Raw genomic sequence first — 11330 nt, forward strand, 5'->3', positions numbered from 1 at the left:
CTCTCTTTAGAGTCCAGCCTGCTCCTTCTATTGTTAGAGGCAGACCTATGATTTAACAATCTTCAGGTCTCTCCAGCCAATGTTCACAGAGGTATGGTCTTTGTATATGCTCTTCGTTTCAGGAAAGCAAGAGAACTGCCCCAGAGACACTTACTCAAACAATTCCCTCCAACTCTTCGGCCATCGAAAAGAAGTCAGACGGCAGCAGAGTTCTTTCCATTTACTGTGTGCATGGGATGGAACTATGCAAAGTAAATCGTTACCAATATTTTATCGCTGGAGTGTGAACACTGTGAACTTTTTGAAGGGTAGGCACAACAAGAGGCTGTCTCAGGTTTAAGCCTATCAGCTATAAAAAATTAAGAGAAAACATACAAACTTCATGTTGCTGAGTGGAAGGGTGCTACTGTTGACTGCTGACATCGAGCTAATTGCCATACCTTCAATACACGGTAATGCTATTTCTCTCTTCCAGTATAAAACAAAACACAGCCCATCCCATGAAACTGGTAAAAGTAGGTAAAAATAAGATATTGCAACTCAGAGTTTTTTCTTTCCATTTCAAATATATAAGCTTTTACACGAAGCTTAACCAAAAATAATTGGCATAACTAATAAAATTTCGAGGCATGGACTTTAGCTGTTTGCTGCAATTCTGAGAGTGGGAGAGATGAAAAAATAAAATTCCTGACATGTCTCCCTCCTACTGCTCTTTCTTCACACTAAAGGTCATAGAATTGCTTCAGTCTTCTCTGCAACAGATTGGGTGATGAAGTACAGGAGCCAAAAGCAACTCTTGTAGTCACCTAGACACCATCATTGTCTTACACACAGAAAAACTGAGATCCAAGGTATTGAAATGAATCTCTTAAAAATCATGAGGCTAAAAGTTAGTAGACAAGGAGTTAGAGAACAATAAGCAGGAAGAATTTTTTTTTCTGTTAAATATCCATTGTTAGCATAACATTATCTCAGGAAAAGATTAATTCAGGTAAGCCAGCAATAAAAAAAAAAAAAACAAAAAACCTCAGATCAGTTGTCTCAGAATACAATGAGGGGAGGGGAGGGGAGGAAAGGAATATTGGCTACTGGCTCACAGAATGAGTAGGACAACATATGGGGTTTAGTTTTTAAGTCTTTGGGCCAAAGTCAAAATCACACTTACAACCTTGGTAACCAGAAAGAATCCTGTTCCTGGAATACTTGTAGAAACCTGAGTTAGTGGTAAGCTTCTTAGGAAAGAATTCATCCTTTGTTTGATTCTGCAGAGATTCCTGATGAGAAGGGCAAGCAAGACCCACTCATTGTCAGAGTAGCCAGAGCTATGCTGTAATTGCAGGCATAAGTAATCCCTTGGAACCTTAAAGAATCATTGGTTGTGAATGATTTTATTCTGTAGGCAATGATCATATGAGGCCTGTCCTTGCTGGGTCTTTATCTCCTATGCCAGTTGGTGTTAGCACAACCGCCTTCATGCACATGCTTGTGAAACTCAGAGCAGATAGCACTGATGGAATTTCACAGTATAGATGGTTCAAAGTGGGAATTATCCAAAGTTTCTTTGCGAAATCTCATCAATATTATTTAAAAATATAAATGAAGGGAACTGAAATGTTAATATTCAGAATAAAATAATTCCACTCAGTTTAGGCCGTTTGGTCATTTCAAAGTCCAGCTTCTGGTTTTCCTTAAATTAGGCTGCTCACCTTTCCCATGCCAATAAATCTGTTATTGCCTATGGACAAAGATAAAATTCCTCTGTAATCTACTTTCACAAATAGGCTACTGATCAAAAGCTCCATTCAGTACTTTATTAAGATTTTACATTTTATGTGGAGATGAAAAAAAAAAGGCTTTCTATAACCTAATGTAATGCCAAGTCCTGCTTCCTAAATTATCTACAACAAACAGCATTAAAATACAACATTTAGAATAGTGTCTGGACTCTTCCTGACATTCCAGAGACATACTTGAAATCACTGATGCCAGAAGAAGCTAAAAATGGTGAAGGAAATTACAGAAGTGTTTGACTACCATCCAAAAGATTCTAACAGTTCACTCAAAAGAAAAAGACTCTCCATTCTACAAGCATCGAAGGCTCTGTGCCAAAGAAGGTTAAAGATTTTAATGGACTGTCAAATATATAGCAAGCGACAAAGTAGTTTGATCAGTACTAGAACTTTTTCTTTATATTTTCAACTGCTTCATAAGAAAAATTAAAGAAAGACAAGAACCAGGAATGGTTTTTATATGAAGGGCTCCATTCCATCAATCTTTTATAGCAAACAGGACCTTTCAACACTTAAATCCTTGATTCTCAGGTCTTCCTCATGATCCTCTGTCTCCACTGAAACGCAGGGAACAATTCCTTGGCTTATGAATAAGCATGAAATTTGACACCCTTTCTTTCCCTTTTCAGACATGACTCATTGCTCTTGATGTAATCCCCAAGGTCCTGAGGCTCTTCTTTAAAGCATAGAGACAAAAGCAACATCTTTAATTCAAACTGGTTTACCCAGAGAATTCTGATAGTTCTTCTCCACTGACTTCTTTATGCATTATAAAACTAAGTGCTCTGAGTGTCTTGCCTTCCCTTTCCCCGGGGAAATAGATGCCTAAAAGCTACAAAGGGAACAAGACTGGTAGGAGTTGAGTCCAGCTTATCAGTTCTACTTAGCCTCTCATTATCTCCAGGATGCTATTGAACACTAGCTTTGGGAGTATTTTATTTTTAAGGTTTGAGATCTTTTTTCTTCCAGACTCATCTGCCTTTGGATACAAAGAGCAAGTGAAATGAGGTCTTTCTTAAAAGCCAGTCTCATTTAAAATCTGACTGTTGCTGAGTAAAAATTACCACTCCAACCCTTAGATTTGAAAGGTGCTGCAGTTGATTTAAGGGGTCTTGAAATACCAGAGTGAATTCTGTGGTCTTTCAAGCAATATTCAAAATTTCACTTAGCCATCATCGAAAATACAAAACAATGAATGAGAGCTAAGGCTAGGTTACTATTCTAGAAATACTTGATCCCAAGAGAAACCATTTCTTGCTTTGGAAGATGACAAGAGTGAAGGTTAAACAACCTTTTTTTTTTAAGTTGAAAGAAAGAAAGAAAGAAAGAAAGAAAGAAAGAAAGAAAGAAAGAAAAGAAAGAGAAAGAAAGAAAGAAGAGAAGAGAAGAGAAGAGAAGAGAAGAGAAGAGAAGAGAAGAGAAGAGAAGAGAGAGAGCAAGCCAACAGAAACAATTGAACGCGCCATTGGACAAGTTATTTCCAAGCAGATGTTCACTGTCCCAGGGAAAATTCACCCCTACTTTGCAGCTTAGCTTTTGCACATTTTGAAGCTTAAATATTTTTTCATTTGAAGTGAACCATATGGTCTGAGTAAGATTATAAATACAAGTGGTTACATTTTACTAAATAAGTACAAAGCAAGAACACCAATAGCTACTGCCCAGATTTCTTTTTTTTCCGATATTTTATTAGGTATTTACTTCATTTACATTTCAAATGCTATCCTGAAAGTTCCTATACCCTCCCCCCCCCTGCCCGCTCCCCTTACCCACCCACTCCCACTTTTTGGCCCTGGTGTTTCCCCTGTACTGGGGCATATAAAGTTTGCAAGACCAAGGGGCCTTTCTTCCCAATGATGGCAAACTAGGCCATCTTCTGCTACATATGCAGCTAGAGACATGAGCTCTGGGGGTACTGGTTAGTTCATATTGTTGTTCACCTATAGGATTGCAGAGCCCTTCAGCTCCTTGGGTTCTTTCTCTAGCTCCTCCATTGGGGGCCCTGTGTTCCATCCAATAGTTGACTGTGAGCATCCACTTCTGTGTTTGTCAGGCACTGGCATAGCCTCACAAGAGACAGCTATATCAGGGTCCTTTGAGCAAAATCTTGCTGGTGTATGCAATAGTGTCTGCGTTTGGTGGCTGATTATGGGATATAATATATAATTGCTGAGTAGTACTCCATTGTGTAAATGTACCACATTTTCTGTACCCATTTCTCTGTTGAGGGACATTTGGGTTCTTTCCAGCTTCTGGCGATTATAAATAGCTGCCCAGATTTCATATGACAAGGTAATTCAACTTATAGCCTACTTAAAATCTCTAGCTTCTAGAGGTTTTTTTTTTTTTAATTAGGTATAGTGGAATCCCCAGAGATGTATTAAAAATGAGGAATTTAATAATATTAGTAACTTTTGTAGAATATTTGACAGCTATCTTTGATGTGTCTGTCTTAGGGTTAATATTGCTGTGATGAACCCCTAGCCAAAAACAACTTAGGGAGGAAAAGGTTTACTTGGGTTACATTTTACATCTTTGTTTATTATTATGGCCATGGAGGGGTGCTGCTTACTGGCTTGCTCCCATGAATTGTTCAGACTACTTCCCTATAGAACCCAGGGCCACCAGCCTGGGAATAGCACTATCCACAATAGGCTGAGCCTTCCCCAATGAATCGCTAATTAAGAAAAGTCTCTACAGCCGGATCTTATGGAGGTGATTTTTCAATTAAGGTTTCCTCCTTTTAAATGTCTATAGCTTGTGTCAAGTAGACATAAAACTAGCCGCAGAGTGTCATTGATCATTTTAAATGTAGACACTAAAGCTCAGACATAGTACATAACTTGCCTAACTCATACAAGAATGGAGTTGTAACATTGGCATCTGAATAAAAGCACTCTTAGACTAGGATAGGGGTCAGTACGCCTTTCCTACGAATCGCTAGACAAAACTACTGACAAGCAACTAACCAATGAGGCCTTCGCTGGGAGAAAGACAGGGAACTGATGTATCAGTGAAGGAACATGGCTACATTTCAATTAAACCTGATTTATAGATACGGAAACTTAAATTATATATAATCCTCATATGTCACGCATACCGTGTTTCACATATATTTATAATCTGGCATTCTCCACAGCATTTAATGCATTCTTTTCACCTTTTCCCAACCTAAAACTGCAAATGTAATAGTTAAATCATGGGCTGTATAGAAGGGGGTGGGGGTAGGATGGATTTGACTCAGATTCCTTAAAAGTAGTGCTAGTGCAAGGAAGGAGGGCAATGGTGTAGAAAGAAGAAAATAAAATGGCAAGAAGAGAGCACTTGTGCTTTTGTTGGCAGCAACTGTAACTCATGTTGAGTCTTTACTCTAGCTGGCACCTCTGTGTGTGATTAGTGCTTTAGGGAATGCTGGTTTATAGATTATTTCTCTATGTCACACATGAGATTATTGGCTTCTTTCTTAGAGACTGAGAAACATCTGAAACGTGAAAAGTCTAGTTTTAGCATTCTGAACTCAGTACTAGTTTTGATTTTATTTTGTAGTTTCTTACTTTCTCTGTTTATTTTTTTTAGTGTGTGCAGAGAATATGAACTTTTCTGCTGATATGTTAAAATGTAGGGGAAAAAACTGATACTCTAAAAAAAAAAATCTCACACTTGGTAAAGCTACACCCATTTCAATAGCCATTGAATTTATTAAAGGTGCATTTTGTTATAAAACAGATTCTTGTTTTCTTTGTTTTTCCATGTATAAATAGATTATAATCTTATCCAAATTGCAGCTTCTTGGTATAACAGAATTCCAAAAAATAATATAAATATAAATATAGAAAATTCATATTTCTATAAATATATTTTCTTGACTTTAGAAAATGAGAGAAATTGTAGCATTATAGCTTATGACTAGTTTTCTAGTGATCATTAAATTAAAAAAATTTTAACCAATCTTAGTTGGAGTGACAGATTGCAGTGAAATCTATCCTCCAAGGCCAATATTCCTTGGCAATGGGTGCTCTGAATGTGGACAAGTTACTCAGACTCCATGAATCTAGATCCCTTCAACTGTGGTTTGAGCAAAAATGTTTACCCAAAAGATCATTATAGAGACTTAACATGATAATGCAGTTTAGTATACAGAGAAATCAAATAATAAAATCATATTACTCCTTATATTTCAGTTTCAGACTGTCCTAATTCCTTTAAGAGGGAAACCATCCTGTAAAACCTAGTGTATCTGGAGTGCCAAAACTGTCTGTCACGGAAACTGCTTAGATAGTGTCCTCTGTTGTTAGCTTGTGCCTGTGCTTTACTATTTCACTAAGCATATCACCTACAAAGGGCAATAGTCAAAACTACTGTAAAAACCATGTCAAGACAAGTAAGATTGTCACAGTCGTCCAATATAGGTAAATTTTGTATGAAACAACCAATACAAAAAGAAGATTCAATTTCTGAGACAATTCTACATGAAAAATGGTTGACATAGATGGATAGCCTAGAATGTAGACTTAGTTTTATTTGCTATTAGAAAGCATTATGAAAATATAGTTCTAGGGGCTGGGGTATTCCTCCATGGTAGACTATTTGCTTAGCTTATGGGAGGCCTTGGGTTAAGCCCCAATATTCCTCCACAAACCTTCTCGAAGAATAAATCAGTTTTAAGGGCTGGGGCCAGGATAACCTATTCTGTCTCTGTCTCTGTCTCTGTCTCTGTCTCTGTCTCTTTCTCTCTCTCACACACACACACATATACACACAGAGAAAGAGAGAGAGAGGGAGAGAGAGAGAGAGAGAGAGAGAGAGAGAGAGAGAGAGAGAGAGAGAGAGATTTCCCTTTCTTTCAGGCATGGCATAGAAACAAATTCCAATGCCTGGCCTCTTCCACAATTTTCCATCTTTATTTTATGGCAGGTTTCTCCCTTACAGCCAGCTTTGGCTGTTCTCACTAACACTATCTCAGTTCATCAAATATTTTATTTCCCTTCATTCAGCATTTACTTCAAAGTCAGTTTTCTCTCTCATATACACCAAGTAAGTTGTAAGCGAAAGTGGAGTGGCATCTGCAGAAGGTGAGGGTGATAAATAAGGTTCTGTTGGCCTCTGGGGAATCGACATGTATCTTGTTTTGTTTTGTTTTTTCCACAAAAAAAAAAAAAAAATGACATGAAGAAACTTTTAAGCTAACTGTAAGCCTCCAGCTTGATGATGTTAATGATGTCTTGGTTTTAATATATAACAGAACAATGCAAATGTTTGAAGGAAACTGGGCAGTATTTTTGTTGTTATTGTTGATGGAGGTTTTTGTTTTTTAGGTTTTTGTTTTCTTTTGTTTTGCTCTGATTTCTACTGAAATGGAATCACCATTAAAATGTGATTTTTATCTAATTCACTGCAGAATTTCCAACACAAGTGTTTTCTGAAAAATGAGAACTGGTTCCTAAGTGTCTGCCCAATGATTATTAAAGAAAGACTGTGCACAGTGACATCCAGGAGCAGTGATTAAACAGATGATGATTGTTCTGGCCCGATGAATCTTTCTTTATCCACAAGTAGAAGCAATGAGGGAAATTATCCAGCAGTCAATCACACAAAGCAAGCCTTGGTAATATGAACACGACAGGAGCGCAAAGATAATGTGACCATTGTCATTTTGGTGTTGGTAATGAGCAAGGAAGAGAAAACTGGACAATCCAGTCAGATCATTATTGTTAAATAGACAAGATCCAGAAAGTTCAGTTTGAGAATACAGGTGATTTTGTAGGCCAATATTTAAGAGGAGAGAGAGAGAGAGAGAGAGAGAGAGAGAGAGAGAGAGAGAGAGAGAGAGAGAGAGAGAAGGAAAAAAAGAATGAAGTCATGAGAAATTAAATTAAATTGTTTTCAAACCAAATTCTGACATTTTAGCATTCATTGAGCTACAATAAGATGTGTGGGGCTTTTGGACATTAGGAATTGGACACTTCTTGTATGTGTGCAGGGATGGGGTGGGCCTGGCCATACCTGTGCTGTTGATGTGCAGCAGCTATCCTGCCCTCCCTCCACATGCTAGCCAGGATTTCCCTGCTTCATGTTGTGACAATTGAAAAACAGCTCAGGGCTTGCCAGACTAAGAACCACCCAACAGAAGAGAGTGAGGAGACCCGAGGCTTTCTAAGGAAAAGGATAGAAGAGCCGCCCACAATCATATCATTGCACCTTAGACAAGGGTTGAAATCTCAGTGTAAGAAGGAAATAGGGGGGAAAAAAGCAATGTTCATCCTGTCTTGTGGGAACAGGAGGAAAGAAGAGGCAGATCATGTATAAACAACAGGGCATTCTGACATGTTATAAATTGAATACATATTCTCCATTTAGACAAACAACCTTCTGCTATAAAGAGAACATTTTTGGGGGGGCGGAGAGTAAGCGGGCACTGTATTACTCTGAATTTCTAAAGCTAGGTAGCTTTTATATTGAAAAATATGATGAAATGAATTAAAGGTCTAGGAATGTCTTCATGAGTCTCTGAAGCACTGCTTTGAGATGTCTCCTAAAGCAGATAATCTAGTTTTCAAAGAATATTTTAATAAAGAAATGGCATCATAAAATTGTTTCGCTGCTGAGTGAGGACATTTGAAAAATGTGGAATGCCTATCGTAGAATCCACCAAAACCTAGCTTGAGTTCAACCAATATGAGTGACTCACTGATATTTGACAACAACCAAGCAGAATCCCACACATAAGTGATGTGTCTTTGATAGAAGCATTTATAGTCCCTGTATAATTATATTTTAAATGCTACAATTACTCTGCCTTCTTAAGAAGCAGTCATGTGCTAGGTGTGGACAATCTTCTACTAAGATACCATGGATGTTGGCTTGATTCAAGTTCCACTTGATGTTTGCTGTGCCTCACCCACCCCATACATTCATTTATCATCTCTCTGGAATAATTACAAAAATAATGACTAAGCAAAAGTTTAACAGTAAAGCTATTTTAGCCACCACAATAGTAAAATCAAAGCATGGCTTCAAGGAAAAGAGCCGTTTTTAAAAAAAGATGAAGAGAGATTTTGTATACCAAAATGGAAATTCTTAATCACATCCTCAAAGATAAAGTACAGCCCCACCAATACTAAACCAGAGTCAGTCACACTAAGCCTAGACAGCTGGAGCCATGCAACAGTTTCTGTGGCCTGCTTCAACTTTACTATTGCATAAGCCAAAAATATAGCCTGACAATTTCATTATAGCTGATGATACTGTGACAGCATTGCTTAATTAAAAAAAACAAACAAACAAAAAAACATTTAGAGCTGGGCATGGTGGCACACGCCTTTAATCCCAGCACTCAGGAGGCAGAGGCAGGCGGATTTCTGAGTTCGAGGCCAGCCTGGTCTACAAAGTGAGTTCCAGGACAGCCAGGGCTGTACAGAGAAACCCTGTCTCAAAAAACAAGACAAACAAACAAACAAAAACATTTAGAAGTTTAAGAAAGGAGACTAGTTTCACGAGTTAAAACCAAATTAATAGGTAGTCATTTCACTGACATTATTTCATGCCATAATTTTCTTATGAAAGTTTTGGTTCACTTGTGGAACATTTGGATAACCTTGTCAGGTAAAGGCATGCTACAATAATTTCTTTCCAGCATTACCAAAGACATGCTCACATTTCACATGTCATGGTTATACTTAGGTGGCTTCAAACCCCGAACAAATGGAAGCTTATCCAATTCTTTATCCCTTTTGGTGATCTTCCTTTTAGAGGAAATGCACACCTGAGGAAATCTAGTCATATGCACGGGAGAAGAAAAAGATGCTACAGAGAAGATCAGTAACAGCATTTGACTAGGTTCTTCTTTGGAGTTGGCAGAATCTCAAAGCACAGTCTATGCACACTGTGACTTCTAAGTGCAAGTTAGTGAGAGAACAGGGTCCAGCATGACCTCCTCAACAGTAGCAGTGACTTTCCCTATGCCATACCATCACCATCACCATCACCATCACCATCACCATCACCCCGATGAGCTCTTGGAGCCTGCGGGACACTCACTAGGAATGTTGTCTTGCTTCCTAAGGATAAAAATGGGACATTGAGTTTGTCTGTAATTAGTAAGCACCTACTAAGTGTATGGAGTCTGATTTTTATCTTAATTGTGTTTTCATTAAGAAAACATCAAAATGCAAAATGGCCTGTCATGCTGGCATGAAGGCTGCTGAGACAGTGATGCAGGGCATGAAGCCAAGTGTGGCTTATGGTATTTTCTGGAAATGATAAGAACCAAGCACTCAACCAGCAAGCAGAAGCACACAGGGGGCTAGTAAGTGTTACTCACTACGTGCCTACTTGCCTAGAGAACCCCATACCAGAGTAAAGAAAAAATTAACTCACTGAAAAATTGTTTTGCATGTATGAGAGAGAGACGTTATGTAACCAGTTACATTTTTGTACGAGATTAACATGTCTTTCTGAAGTTCATAAATCATAAAGATTATTTTATAGTTAGAACCGGTCAAACAAGATTTGAAATCTTTACCATGGATAGAGATAGTGATACTTTCTTCCATAGCAATAATATTAATATTTCAGTACCATCCACACCCACAACCTCTTGCTTTGCATGCATTTTCTACTCTCAAACCAAGAGGAATCAAGCTTTAGACTTTGTTTTTCTTTTTCTTTAATCAGAACCTTCAAGTAATGAAAAAAGATCAATTTAGCACTATTTTACAAGTATTTCCCTTAAGTAAGCTTATTATTTTAGAACTGCTCATTTGTTGAATATAAAAGCATTTAAGTAGCCTAAGAAAAGTTAGGCAAAGAAAGAAGGTAGCTCTTTAAACTCAGATCTTACCTGGAGAATTGAAATGGAGCAACACCCTCGTAAGCCTCCCTGATCTGGGGTACGCTCCTCAAGAGACAACTGAACCAGAGCAGCCCATGTTCTCAAACTCTCAAAGAAAAATCAGGAAGCTTGATCTGTACACAGAATGGTCTGCATAATGTAAGAAAGCACCGTTTCTTGGCAACTAGAAAACAATCCTTTTCAATTAACTCACAGCAATTGGCCCACATTTGTTGTTACACACTGAGTGAGGAAAATGCTTTAAGAACTGAAAAGAGCCTGGTAATAGCTCAAGTTTAAGTATGTTTACTTGGAAAGTATGGTTTTTTTTTGTTTGTTTTGTTTTGTTTTGTTTTTGTTTTGTTTGTTTTTCTGTTTTTTGTTTTTTTTTTTTTTAATTAGAAGACTCCCATCCCTCCCCATTCTAGCTGCCGTTGCTTCCCAAAGATCACCTATGGGCTAACCCATCTTATTTGTTGATTCATACTCTTTAGTCGAAGCCCTAATCCTGAGTGTTATGTGCTATCTGAACAAAGAGAAGGCAATGATCAGGTCTTGCCAACCAGAAGTTTGTGGTGTTATCTTGGTCTTGACTATTTTCCTTTTGCTTTCTAAAACACCAGCATGAATGTTATCCTGATGTTCACTAGGATGCACTGGCCTAACTATCATGCATTATATTCTCTTAGCTGTTGAAGATGGCTTGGCTC

General features: G+C 37.9%; 1 protein-coding gene across 1 annotated transcript in view; it reads right to left on the bottom strand.

The window, feature by feature from the left end:
• The window catches only part of Itprid2 (ITPR interacting domain containing 2), an 84205-nt gene extending 73558 nt beyond the window's left edge, over positions 1 to 10647 (bottom strand). Inside the window, exon 1 of the mRNA XM_085834739.1 lies at positions 10630 to 10647. The gene's annotated coding sequence lies outside the window, so the exon portion shown is untranslated. The remainder of the gene's footprint in view (positions 1 to 10629) is intronic.
• Positions 10648 to 11330: the final 683 nt, after the last annotated feature.

Source organism: Mus caroli, unplaced genomic scaffold, assembly GCF_978045245.1.
Source record: "Mus caroli unplaced genomic scaffold, Mus_caroli_1 scaffold_2, whole genome shotgun sequence".
NCBI classification, from domain to species: Eukaryota; Metazoa; Chordata; class Mammalia; order Rodentia; family Muridae; genus Mus; species Mus caroli.